The 11,288-nt window shown below is 62.7% G+C and overlaps 1 non-coding gene across 1 annotated transcript; it reads right to left on the bottom strand.

Moving 5' to 3' along the window:
* Positions 1–6,796: 6,796 nt before the first annotated feature.
* Positions 6,797–6,915, bottom strand: LOC131869722 (5S ribosomal RNA). The gene has a single exon (XR_009368097.1). It is a non-coding gene; the product is annotated as a 5S ribosomal RNA (ribosomal RNA).
* Positions 6,916–11,288: the final 4,373 nt, after the last annotated feature.

Here is an 11,288-nt window from a genome sequence, read left to right as displayed (position 1 = left end):
TTGGATCCTTGGCACCCACCCCGACACCCACCTTGGCACGCAACTTGGCTACTTGCCACCCACCTTGGCTCCTTGACGCCCACCCCGACAACCACCCCGTGACCTACCCTGGCTAGGGTTGGTGCACACCCACCCTGGTGCCCACCTTGGCACCCACCCTATGACCCACCTTGGCACGCACCTTAGTACCCACCCCGTTACCCACCCTAGGACCCACCCCGTGACCCACCTTGGCCAGGGTGGGTGCCTTGGTGCGCACAACTTGCCTGGGCTGCACACCAGGGCGGGCTCAAGATGGCACCCGCGTTCCGTTTTTTTCACTATCTTTCAAAACGGAAATTTTAAAATCTCATTTTTTTCTTTTTTTTGCCTTTTCTGGAAATTAGTGAAGGCAGCGCATCAAAGGTGCGCAATGCTGGTGCGAACCCGGGAGCGCTCCGATGTGTGCTCCAAGGTGCGGCGTGCACGAAGTCCGAGCCCGGTTTGCCCCGGGTGCGCACCTCGCGTGCACCTTCGCCGGGGTGAGCACCTTGGCTGGGTTGCGCGCCCTGGTGCGTACCAAGGAGCGCTCTGAAGTGTGCTCCAAGGTGCGGCGTGCACGAAGTCGGAGCCCGGTTTGCCCCGGGTGTGCACCTCGGGTGCGCACCTCGCGTGCACCTTCGCTGCGGTGGGCACCTTGGCTGGGTTGCGCGCCTTGGTGGGCACCATGCAGTGCACGAAGTCGGAGCCCGGTTTGCCCCGGGCGCGCACCTCCGCCAGGGTGGGCACCTTGGTGCGCACAACTTGCCTGGGCTGCGCATCAGGAAGGGCTCAAGATGGCACCCGCGTTCCGTTTTTTTCACTATCTTTCAGAACGGAAATTTTAAAATATCGTTTTTTTTTGCCTTTTCTGGAAATTAGTGAAGGCAGCGCATCAAAGGTGCGCAACGCTGGTGCGAACCTGGGAGCGCTCCGATGTGTGCTCCAAGGTGCGGCGTGCACGAAGTCGGAGCCCGGTTTGCCTCGGGTGCGCCCTGGTGGGCACCATGGTGCGCACCAAGGAGCGCTCCGAAGTGTGCTCCAAGGTGCGGCCTGCACGAAGTCGGAGCCCGGTTTGCCCCGGGTGTGCACCTCGGGTGGGCACCTTGGTGCGCATGCCTTGCCTGGGCTGCGCACCAGGGCGGGCTCAAGATGGCACCCGCGTTCCTTTTTTTTCACTATCTTTCAAAACGGAAATTTTAAAATCTCATTTTTTTTTGCCTTTTTCTGGAAATTAGTGAAGGCAGCGCATCAAAGGTGCGCACCTCGCTGCCCACCACGGTGCGCAACGCCGGTGGGCACCCGGGAGTGCTTCGAAGTGTGCTCCAAGGTGCTGCGTGCACGTTGTCGGAGCCCGGTTTGCCCCGGGTGCGCACCTCGCGTGCACCTTCGTCGGGGTGGGCACCTTGGCTTGGTTTGCCCCGGCTGCGCTCCGAAGCGGGGTTATTGGAGCGCCGCCTCTTTTTTTGTCGGAGCGTTTGGTGGGGTTTCTCGCATTGGCTCTTCCGAGGCCCGGTTGCCACCCTGGCGCGCACGAAGTCGGAAGTAGGGTTAATTGCCCGGGTGCGCACCTTTGCCAGGGTGGCACCTTACCTGGGCTGCGCACCAGGGCGGGCTCAAGATGGCACGCGCGTTCCGTTTTTTTCACTATCTTTCAAAACGGAAATTTTAAAATCTCCTTTTTTTTTTGCCTTTTCTGGAAATTAGTGAAGGCAGCGCATCAAAGGTGCGCACCTCGCTGCCCACCTTGGTGTGCTCTGAGGTGCGCACCCGGGAGCGCTACGAAGTGTGCTCCAAGGTGCGGCGTGCACGTTGTCGGAGCCCGGTTTGCCCCGGGTGCGCACCTCGCCTGCACCTTGGCCGGGGTGGGCACCTTGGCTGGGTTTGCCCAGGGTGCGCTCCGAAGCGGGGTTACTGGAGCGCCCCCTCTTTTTTTGTCAGAGAGTTTGGTGGGGTTTCTCGCATTGGCTCTTCCCAGGCCCGGTTGTTGGGTGCGCTCCCACCCTGGCGCGCGCGAAGTTGGAAGTTGGGTTAATTGCCCGGGCGCGCACCTTCGCCAGGGTGGGCACCTTGGTGCGCAAACCTTGGCTGGGCTGCGCACCAGGGCGGGCTCAAGATGGCACCAGCATTCCCTTTTTCTCACTATCTTTCAAAACGGAAATTTTAAAATCTCGTTTTTTTTTTGCCTTTTATGGAAATTAGTGAAGGCATCGCATCAAAGGTGCGCACCTCGCTGCCCACCTTGGTGTGCTCCGAGGTGCCCACCACGGTGCGCAACGCCGGTGCGAACCCGGGAGCGCCCCGATGTGTGCTCCAAGGTGCGGCGTGCACGAAGTCGGACCCCGGTTTGCCCCGGGTGCGCACCTCGCGTGCACCTTGGTGCGCACACCTTGGCTGGGTTGCGCGGCCTGGTGGGCACCATGGTGCGCACCAAGGAGCGCTCCGAAGTGTGCTCCAAGGTGCGGCGTGCACGAAGTCGGAGCCCGGTTTGCCCCGGGTGCGCACCTTCGCCGCGGTGGGCACCATGGCGTGCACGAAGTCGGAGCCCGGTTTGCCCCGGGTGCGCACCTCGCGTGCACCTTCGCCGGGGTGGGCACCTCGGCTGGGTTGCGCGCCCTGGTGCGCACCAAGGAGCGCTCTGAAGTGTGCTCCAAGGTGCGGCGTGCACGAAGTCGGAGCCCGGTTTGCCCCGGGTGTGCACCTCGCGTGCACCTTCGCTGCGGTGGGCACCTTGGCTGGGTTGCGCGCCTTGGTGGGCACCATGCAGTGCACGAAGTCGGAGCCCGGTTTGCCCCGGGCGCGCACCTCCGCCAGGGTGGGCACCTTGGTGCGCACAACTTGCCTGGGCTGCGCACCAGGAAGGGCTCAAGATGGCACCCGCGTTCCGTTTTTTTCACTATCTTTCAGAACGGAAATTTTAAAATATCGTTTTTTTTTGCCTTTTCTGGAAATTAGTGAAGGCAGCGCATCAAAGGTGCGCAACGCTGGTGCGAACCTGGGAGCGCTCCGATGTGTGCTCCAAGGTGCGGCGTGCACGAAGTCGGACCCCGGTTTGCCCCGGGTGCGCACCTCGCGTGCACCTTGGTGCGCACACCTTGGCTGGGTTGCGCGCCCTGGTGGGCACCATGGTGCGCACCAAGGAGCGCTCCGAAGTGTGCTCCAAGGTGCGGCGTGCACGAAGTCGGAGCCCGGTTTGCCCCGGGTGCGCACCTCGCGTGCACCTTCGCCGCGGTGGGCACCATGGCGTGCACGAAGTCGGAGCCCGGTTTGCCCCGGGTGCGCACCTCGCGTGCACCTTCGCCGGGGTGGGCACCTTAGTGTGCAGACCTTGGCTGGGTTGCGCGCCCTGGTGGGCACCATGGTGCGCACCAAGGAGCGCTCCGAAGTGTGCTCCAAGGTGCGGCCTGCACGAAGTCGGAGCCCGGTTTGCCCCGGGTGTGCACCTCGGGTGGGCACCTTGGTGCGCATGCCTTGCCTGGGCTGCGCACCAGGGCGGGCTCAAGATGGCACCCGCGTTCCTTTTTTTTCACTATCTTTCAAAACGGAAATTTTAAAATCTCATTTTTTTTTGCCTTTTTCTGGAAATTAGTGAAGGCAGCGCATCAAAGGTGCGCACCTCGCTGCCCACCACGGTGCGCAACGCCGGTGGGCACCCGGGAGTGCTTCGAAGTGTGCTCCAAGGTGCTGCGTGCACGTTGTCGGAGCCCGGTTTGCCCCGGGTGCGCACCTCGCGTGCACCTTCGTCGGGGTGGGCACCTTGGCTGGGTTTGCCCCGGCTGCGCTCCGAAGCGGGGTTATTGGAGCGCCGCCTCTTTTTTTGTCGGAGCGTTTGGTGGGGTTTCTCGCATTGGCTCTTCCGAGGCCCGGTTGCCACCCTGGCGCGCACGAAGTCGGAAGTAGGGTTAATTGCCCGGGTGCGCACCTTTGCCAGGGTGGGCACCTTACCTGGGCTGCGCACCAGGGCGGGCTCAAGATGGCACGCGCGTTCCGTTTTTTTCACTATCTTTCAAAACGGAAATTTTAAAATCTCCTTTTTTTTTTGCCTTTTCTGGAAATTAGTGAAGGCAGCGCATCAAAGGTGCGCACCTCGCTGCCCACCTTGGTGTGCTCTGAGGTGCGCACCCGGGAGCGCTACGAAGTGTGCTCCAAGGTGCGGCGTGCACGTTGTCGGAGCCCGGTTTGCCCCGGGTGCGCACCTCGCCTGCACCTTGGCCGGGGTGGGCACCTTGGCTGGGTTTGCCCAGGGTGCGCTCTGAAGCGGGGTTACTGGAGCGCCCCCTCTTTTTTTGTCAGAGCGTTTGGTGGGGTTTCTCGCATTGGCTCTTCCCAGGCCCGGTTGTTGGGTGCGCTCCCACCCTGGCGCGCGCGAAGTTGGAAGTTGGGTTAATTGCCCGGGCGCGCACCTTCGCCAGGGTGGGCACCTTGGTGCGCACACCTTGGCTGGGCTGCGCACCAGGGCGGGCTCAAGATGGCACCAGCATTCCCTTTTTCTCACTATCTTTCAAAACGGAAATTTTAAAATCTCGTTTTTTTTTTGCCTTTTATGGAAATTAGTGAAGGCATCGCATCAAAGGTGCGCACCTCGCTGCCCACCTTGGTGTGCTCCGAGGTGCCCACCACGGTGCGCAACGCCGGTGCGAACCCGGGAGCGCCCCGATGTGTGCTCCAAGGTGCGGCGTGCACGAAGTCGGACCCCGGTTTGCCCCGGGTGCGCACCTCGCGTGCACCTTGGTGCGCACACCTTGGCTGGGTTGCGCGGCCTGGTGGGCACCATGGTGCGCACCAAGGAGCGCTCCGAAGTGTGCTCCAAGGTGCGGCGTGCACGAAGTCGGAGCCCGGTTTGCCCCGGGTACGCACCTCGCGTGCACCTTCGCCGGGGTGGGCACCTCGGCTGGGTTGCGCGCCCTGGTGCGCACCAAGGAGCGCTCCGAAGTGTGCTCCAAGGTGCGGCGTGCACGAAGTCGGAGCCCGGTTTGCCCCGGGTGCGCACCTTCGCCGCGGTGCGCACCATGGCGTGCACGAAGTCGGAGCCCGGTTTGCCCCGGGTGCGCACCTCGCGTGCACCTTCGGCGGGGTTGCGCGCCCTGGTGGGCACCATGGTGCGCACCAAGGAGCGCTCCGAAGTGTGCTCCAAGGTGCGGCGTGCACGAAGTCGGAGCCCGGTTTGCCCCGGGTGCGCACCTCGCGTGCACCTTCGGCGGGGTTGCGCGCCCTGGTGGGCACCATGGTGCGCACCAAGGAGCGCTCCGAAGTGTGCTCCAAGGTGTGGCGTGCACGAAGTCGGAGCCCGGTTTGCCCCGGGTGCGCACCTCGCGTGCACCTTCGCCGCGGTGGGCACCATGGCGTGCACGAAGTCGGAGCCCGGTTTGCCCCGGGTGCGCACCTCGCGTGCACCTTCGCCGGGGTGGGCACCTCGGCTGGGTTGCGCGCCCTGGTGCGCACCAAGGAGCGCTCCGAAGTGTGCTCCAAGGTGCGGCGTGCACGAAGTCGGAGCCCGGTTTGCCCCGGGTGCGCACCTCGCGTGCACCTTCGCCAGGGTGGGCACCTCGGTGCGCACACCTTCTCAATGTTTTCTTGCCTTTTCTGGAAATTGGTGAAGGCAGCGCATCAAAGGTGCGCACCTCGGTGTGCTCCGAGGTGCGAACCCGAGAGCGCTCCGAGGTGCCCACGAAGTCGAAAGTCGGGTTAATTGCATTGTTTTCCCCGGGTGCGCTCCGAGGTGCGCAACATCGGCGCGCACCAAGGAGGGCTCCGAAGTGTGCTCCAAGGTGCGCACGATGGCGTGCACCTCTGGTGCGCACGATTCGGAGCTCGGTTTGACCGGGGTGCGCACACCTTGGCTGGGTTGCGCACCTTTTGTGCGCTCCAAGGTGCGCACGAAGTCGGAGCTCGGTTTGCCCCGGGTGCGCACCTTCGCCAGGGTGCGCACCTTGATGCGCACGCCTTGGCTGGGCTGCGCACCTTGGTGGGCGCCATGGTGCGCACCTTTCGTGCGCTCCAAGGTGCGCACGAAGTCGGAGCTCGGTTTGCCCCGGGTGCGCACCTTGGTGGGCGCCATGGTGCACTCCGAGGTGCCCAAGATTGGTGCGCACCAAGGAGCGCTCCGAAGTGCGCTCCAAGGTGCGCGCGAAGTCGAAAGTTGGGTTAATTGTCCGGTTTGCCTCGGGTGCGCACCTTGCGTGCACCTTCGCCAGGGTGGGCGCCTTGGTGCGCACACCTTGGCTGGGCTGCGCACACCTTGGCACCCGCGTTTCCTTCATTTTAAATTTTTTTTTTTTACAATCTCTCAAGTGGGAAATTCTATAATCTCAACTTTTTTTGCCTTTTCAGGAAACTTTTGAATGGAGCGCATCATTGGTGCGCTCCGAAGTGTGCTCCAAAGCTCTCTCCAGCTGCGTGCACCTGCCCCGGCCGCGCACCCGGCCCCGCCCAGCTTCGCTCACCTGTCCCGGGCGTCTGGTGCGGAACCTTAGAGTAAGAAACATCACCGTGCACCTTGGCCAACGTGCGCGACTCGACCGAGCGCGCACTGGCCGAGGTGCACACCGATTTCACCTGGGTGCGCGCGCAGCACCTCGGGCGCACCGGGGTGCGCGCACAACGCCCGGGTTGCACCGTGGCCTGTGTGCTCGGGGCGCCTCGGGTGCGCGCTCGGTGTCGCCCCCGCGCGCGCGGTAGTGCGGGCAGCGCACCCCGGCCCGGCCCGGCCCCGACGAGAACGCAAACGGGCAAAAGGTTTATTCAAATAGCATTGCGACGCCCGGCGAAAAACTAAAAAAGGGTGCAACACCGGGACTTCCCGGGAGGTCACCCATCCCAGTACTACTCCGGCCCAAGCGCGCTTAACTGCGGAGTTCTGATGGGATCCGGTGCACTAACGCTGGTATGATCGCACCCGTTATGAGCTTGTCGCAGTGTGTACTTAGCAAACCGCGACCCACGTGCGAATCCACCCCGGCCACCCACCCCCGTCGAGGTGCACACCCTCCCTCGCGAAGTGCGCCCCGTTCGCCAAGTGTGAGCCCTGCCCGGGTGCGCGCACCTTGCTAGGGCGTCGGGTGTGCACCCGGCCCGGCCTACGTGCGTGCACCTGGAGGGGGCGTCGTGTGCGTGCAGTGTCCCGTCTGCAACGCGGTGCCCACACACCACCTCGGGCGCAACGACCTGCGCTCACATGTGGGCCGAGTGCACCTTGGTGCATGTTCGGGGCGCCTCGGGTGCACGCTCGATCTTGCCCCGGTGCACCAAGGCGCTCGGTTTGCCCCGGGTGCGCACTTGGTGCAAGGTGGGCACCCAAAATAGGGATCAAGCACCAAAACACAAGTTTCGGGATGCAAAATGGGACCCAAGGACCACAAATGCGTTCCAAGACCCATGATGGGTCCACGAGAACAAAAATGTGTTCCGAGACTTAATAAACAAATATTGGGTTTTAGGAGAAGAAACATGCTCTGATGCCCAAAACGAGAATCGACCCCGAAAAGGCCACAGGCCAAAAGTGGGATGCGAGACAAAAAAAAATGGGACCCGAGGACCAAAATTGGGTTCCCAGGTCGAAGACAGGGCAACCGGACAAGAAACGACCTCTAAGGCTCGAAATGAGTCCCGACGACTAAAACTTGACAAGAAGCACCCATCAGGCACCCAACTCGACACCCATGGGATGCCGACCCACCCGGGCTTCCACCTAGCACACCTTGGCACCCACCCACCCTCGCACCCAACCTCGCACCCAACTTAGCACCTTTGAACCCACATTGGCACTCACCCTGACCCTGGCACCTTGGAACCCACATTGGCACTCACCTTGACCCTGGCACCCACCTTTGCACTCACCTTGGGACCCACCCTGGCTCCCACCTCGGCACCCACCCAGACACCCACCTTGGTTCCTTGGCACCCACCTTGGATCCTTGGCACCCACCCCGACACCCACCTTGGCACGCAACTTGGCTACTTGCCACCCACCTTGGCTCCTTGACGCCCACCCCGACAACCACCCCGTGACCTACCCTGGCTAGGGTTGGTGCACACCCACCCTGGTGCCCACCTTGGCACCCACCCTATGACCCACCTTGGCACGCACCTTAGTACCCACCCCGTTACCCACCCTAGGACCCACCCCGTGACCCACCTTGGCCAGGGTGGGTGCCTTGGTGCGCACAACTTGCCTGGGCTGCACACCAGGGCGGGCTCAAGATGGCACCCGCGTTCCGTTTTTTTCACTATCTTTCAAAACGGAAATTTTAAAATCTCATTTTTTTCTTTTTTTTGCCTTTTCTGGAAATTAGTGAAGGCAGCGCATCAAAGGTGCGCAATGCTGGTGCGAACCCGGGAGCGCTCCGATGTGTGCTCCAAGGTGCGGCGTGCACGAAGTCCGAGCCCGGTTTGCCCCGGGTGCGCACCTCGCGTGCACCTTCGCCGGGGTGAGCACCTTGGCTGGGTTGCGCGCCCTGGTGCGTACCAAGGAGCGCTCTGAAGTGTGCTCCAAGGTGCGGCGTGCACGAAGTCGGAGCCCGGTTTGCCCCGGGTGTGCACCTCGGGTGCGCACCTCGCGTGCACCTTCGCTGCGGTGGGCACCTTGGCTGGGTTGCGCGCCTTGGTGGGCACCATGCAGTGCACGAAGTCGGAGCCCGGTTTGCCCCGGGCGCGCACCTCCGCCAGGGTGGGCACCTTGGTGCGCACAACTTGCCTGGGCTGCGCATCAGGAAGGGCTCAAGATGGCACCCGCGTTCCGTTTTTTTCACTATCTTTCAGAACGGAAATTTTAAAATATCGTTTTTTTTTGCCTTTTCTGGAAATTAGTGAAGGCAGCGCATCAAAGGTGCGCAACGCTGGTGCGAACCTGGGAGCGCTCCGATGTGTGCTCCAAGGTGCGGCGTGCACGAAGTCGGAGCCCGGTTTGCCTCGGGTGCGCCCTGGTGGGCACCATGGTGCGCACCAAGGAGCGCTCCGAAGTGTGCTCCAAGGTGCGGCCTGCACGAAGTCGGAGCCCGGTTTGCCCCGGGTGTGCACCTCGGGTGGGCACCTTGGTGCGCATGCCTTGCCTGGGCTGCGCACCAGGGCGGGCTCAAGATGGCACCCGCGTTCCTTTTTTTTCACTATCTTTCAAAACGGAAATTTTAAAATCTCATTTTTTTTTGCCTTTTTCTGGAAATTAGTGAAGGCAGCGCATCAAAGGTGCGCACCTCGCTGCCCACCACGGTGCGCAACGCCGGTGGGCACCCGGGAGTGCTTCGAAGTGTGCTCCAAGGTGCTGCGTGCACGTTGTCGGAGCCCGGTTTGCCCCGGGTGCGCACCTCGCGTGCACCTTCGTCGGGGTGGGCACCTTGGCTTGGTTTGCCCCGGCTGCGCTCCGAAGCGGGGTTATTGGAGCGCCGCCTCTTTTTTTGTCGGAGCGTTTGGTGGGGTTTCTCGCATTGGCTCTTCCGAGGCCCGGTTGCCACCCTGGCGCGCACGAAGTCGGAAGTAGGGTTAATTGCCCGGGTGCGCACCTTTGCCAGGGTGGCACCTTACCTGGGCTGCGCACCAGGGCGGGCTCAAGATGGCACGCGCGTTCCGTTTTTTTCACTATCTTTCAAAACGGAAATTTTAAAATCTCCTTTTTTTTTTGCCTTTTCTGGAAATTAGTGAAGGCAGCGCATCAAAGGTGCGCACCTCGCTGCCCACCTTGGTGTGCTCTGAGGTGCGCACCCGGGAGCGCTACGAAGTGTGCTCCAAGGTGCGGCGTGCACGTTGTCGGAGCCCGGTTTGCCCCGGGTGCGCACCTCGCCTGCACCTTGGCCGGGGTGGGCACCTTGGCTGGGTTTGCCCAGGGTGCGCTCCGAAGCGGGGTTACTGGAGCGCCCCCTCTTTTTTTGTCAGAGAGTTTGGTGGGGTTTCTCGCATTGGCTCTTCCCAGGCCCGGTTGTTGGGTGCGCTCCCACCCTGGCGCGCGCGAAGTTGGAAGTTGGGTTAATTGCCCGGGCGCGCACCTTCGCCAGGGTGGGCACCTTGGTGCGCAAACCTTGGCTGGGCTGCGCACCAGGGCGGGCTCAAGATGGCACCAGCATTCCCTTTTTCTCACTATCTTTCAAAACGGAAATTTTAAAATCTCGTTTTTTTTTTGCCTTTTATGGAAATTAGTGAAGGCATCGCATCAAAGGTGCGCACCTCGCTGCCCACCTTGGTGTGCTCCGAGGTGCCCACCACGGTGCGCAACGCCGGTGCGAACCCGGGAGCGCCCCGATGTGTGCTCCAAGGTGCGGCGTGCACGAAGTCGGACCCCGGTTTGCCCCGGGTGCGCACCTCGCGTGCACCTTGGTGCGCACACCTTGGCTGGGTTGCGCGGCCTGGTGGGCACCATGGTGCGCACCAAGGAGCGCTCCGAAGTGTGCTCCAAGGTGCGGCGTGCACGAAGTCGGAGCCCGGTTTGCCCCGGGTGCGCACCTTCGCCGCGGTGGGCACCATGGCGTGCACGAAGTCGGAGCCCGGTTTGCCCCGGGTGCGCACCTCGCGTGCACCTTCGCCGGGGTGGGCACCTCGGCTGGGTTGCGCGCCCTGGTGCGCACCAAGGAGCGCTCTGAAGTGTGCTCCAAGGTGCGGCGTGCACGAAGTCGGAGCCCGGTTTGCCCCGGGTGTGCACCTCGCGTGCACCTTCGCTGCGGTGGGCACCTTGGCTGGGTTGCGCGCCTTGGTGGGCACCATGCAGTGCACGAAGTCGGAGCCCGGTTTGCCCCGGGCGCGCACCTCCGCCAGGGTGGGCACCTTGGTGCGCACAACTTGCCTGGGCTGCGCACCAGGAAGGGCTCAAGATGGCACCCGCGTTCCGTTTTTTTCACTATCTTTCAGAACGGAAATTTTAAAATATCGTTTTTTTTTGCCTTTTCTGGAAATTAGTGAAGGCAGCGCATCAAAGGTGCGCAACGCTGGTGCGAACCTGGGAGCGCTCCGATGTGTGCTCCAAGGTGCGGCGTGCACGAAGTCGGACCCCGGTTTGCCCCGGGTGCGCACCTCGCGTGCACCTTGGTGCGCACACCTTGGCTGGGTTGCGCGCCCTGGTGGGCACCATGGTGCGCACCAAGGAGCGCTCCGAAGTGTGCTCCAAGGTGCGGCGTGCACGAAGTCGGAGCCCGGTTTGCCCCGGGTGCGCACCTCGCGTGCACCTTCGCCGCGGTGGGCACCATGGCGTGCACGAAGTCGGAGCCCGGTTTGCCCCGGGTGCGCACCTCGCGTGCACCTTCGCCGGGGTGGGCACCTTAGTGTGCAGACCTTGGCTGGGTTGCGCGCCC

This window comes from Cryptomeria japonica, unplaced genomic scaffold (genome assembly GCF_030272615.1).
Source record: "Cryptomeria japonica unplaced genomic scaffold, Sugi_1.0 HiC_scaffold_262, whole genome shotgun sequence".
Taxonomy (NCBI): domain Eukaryota; kingdom Viridiplantae; phylum Streptophyta; class Pinopsida; order Cupressales; family Cupressaceae; genus Cryptomeria; species Cryptomeria japonica.
This window is presented reverse-complemented; position numbering and strand designations above follow the sequence as displayed.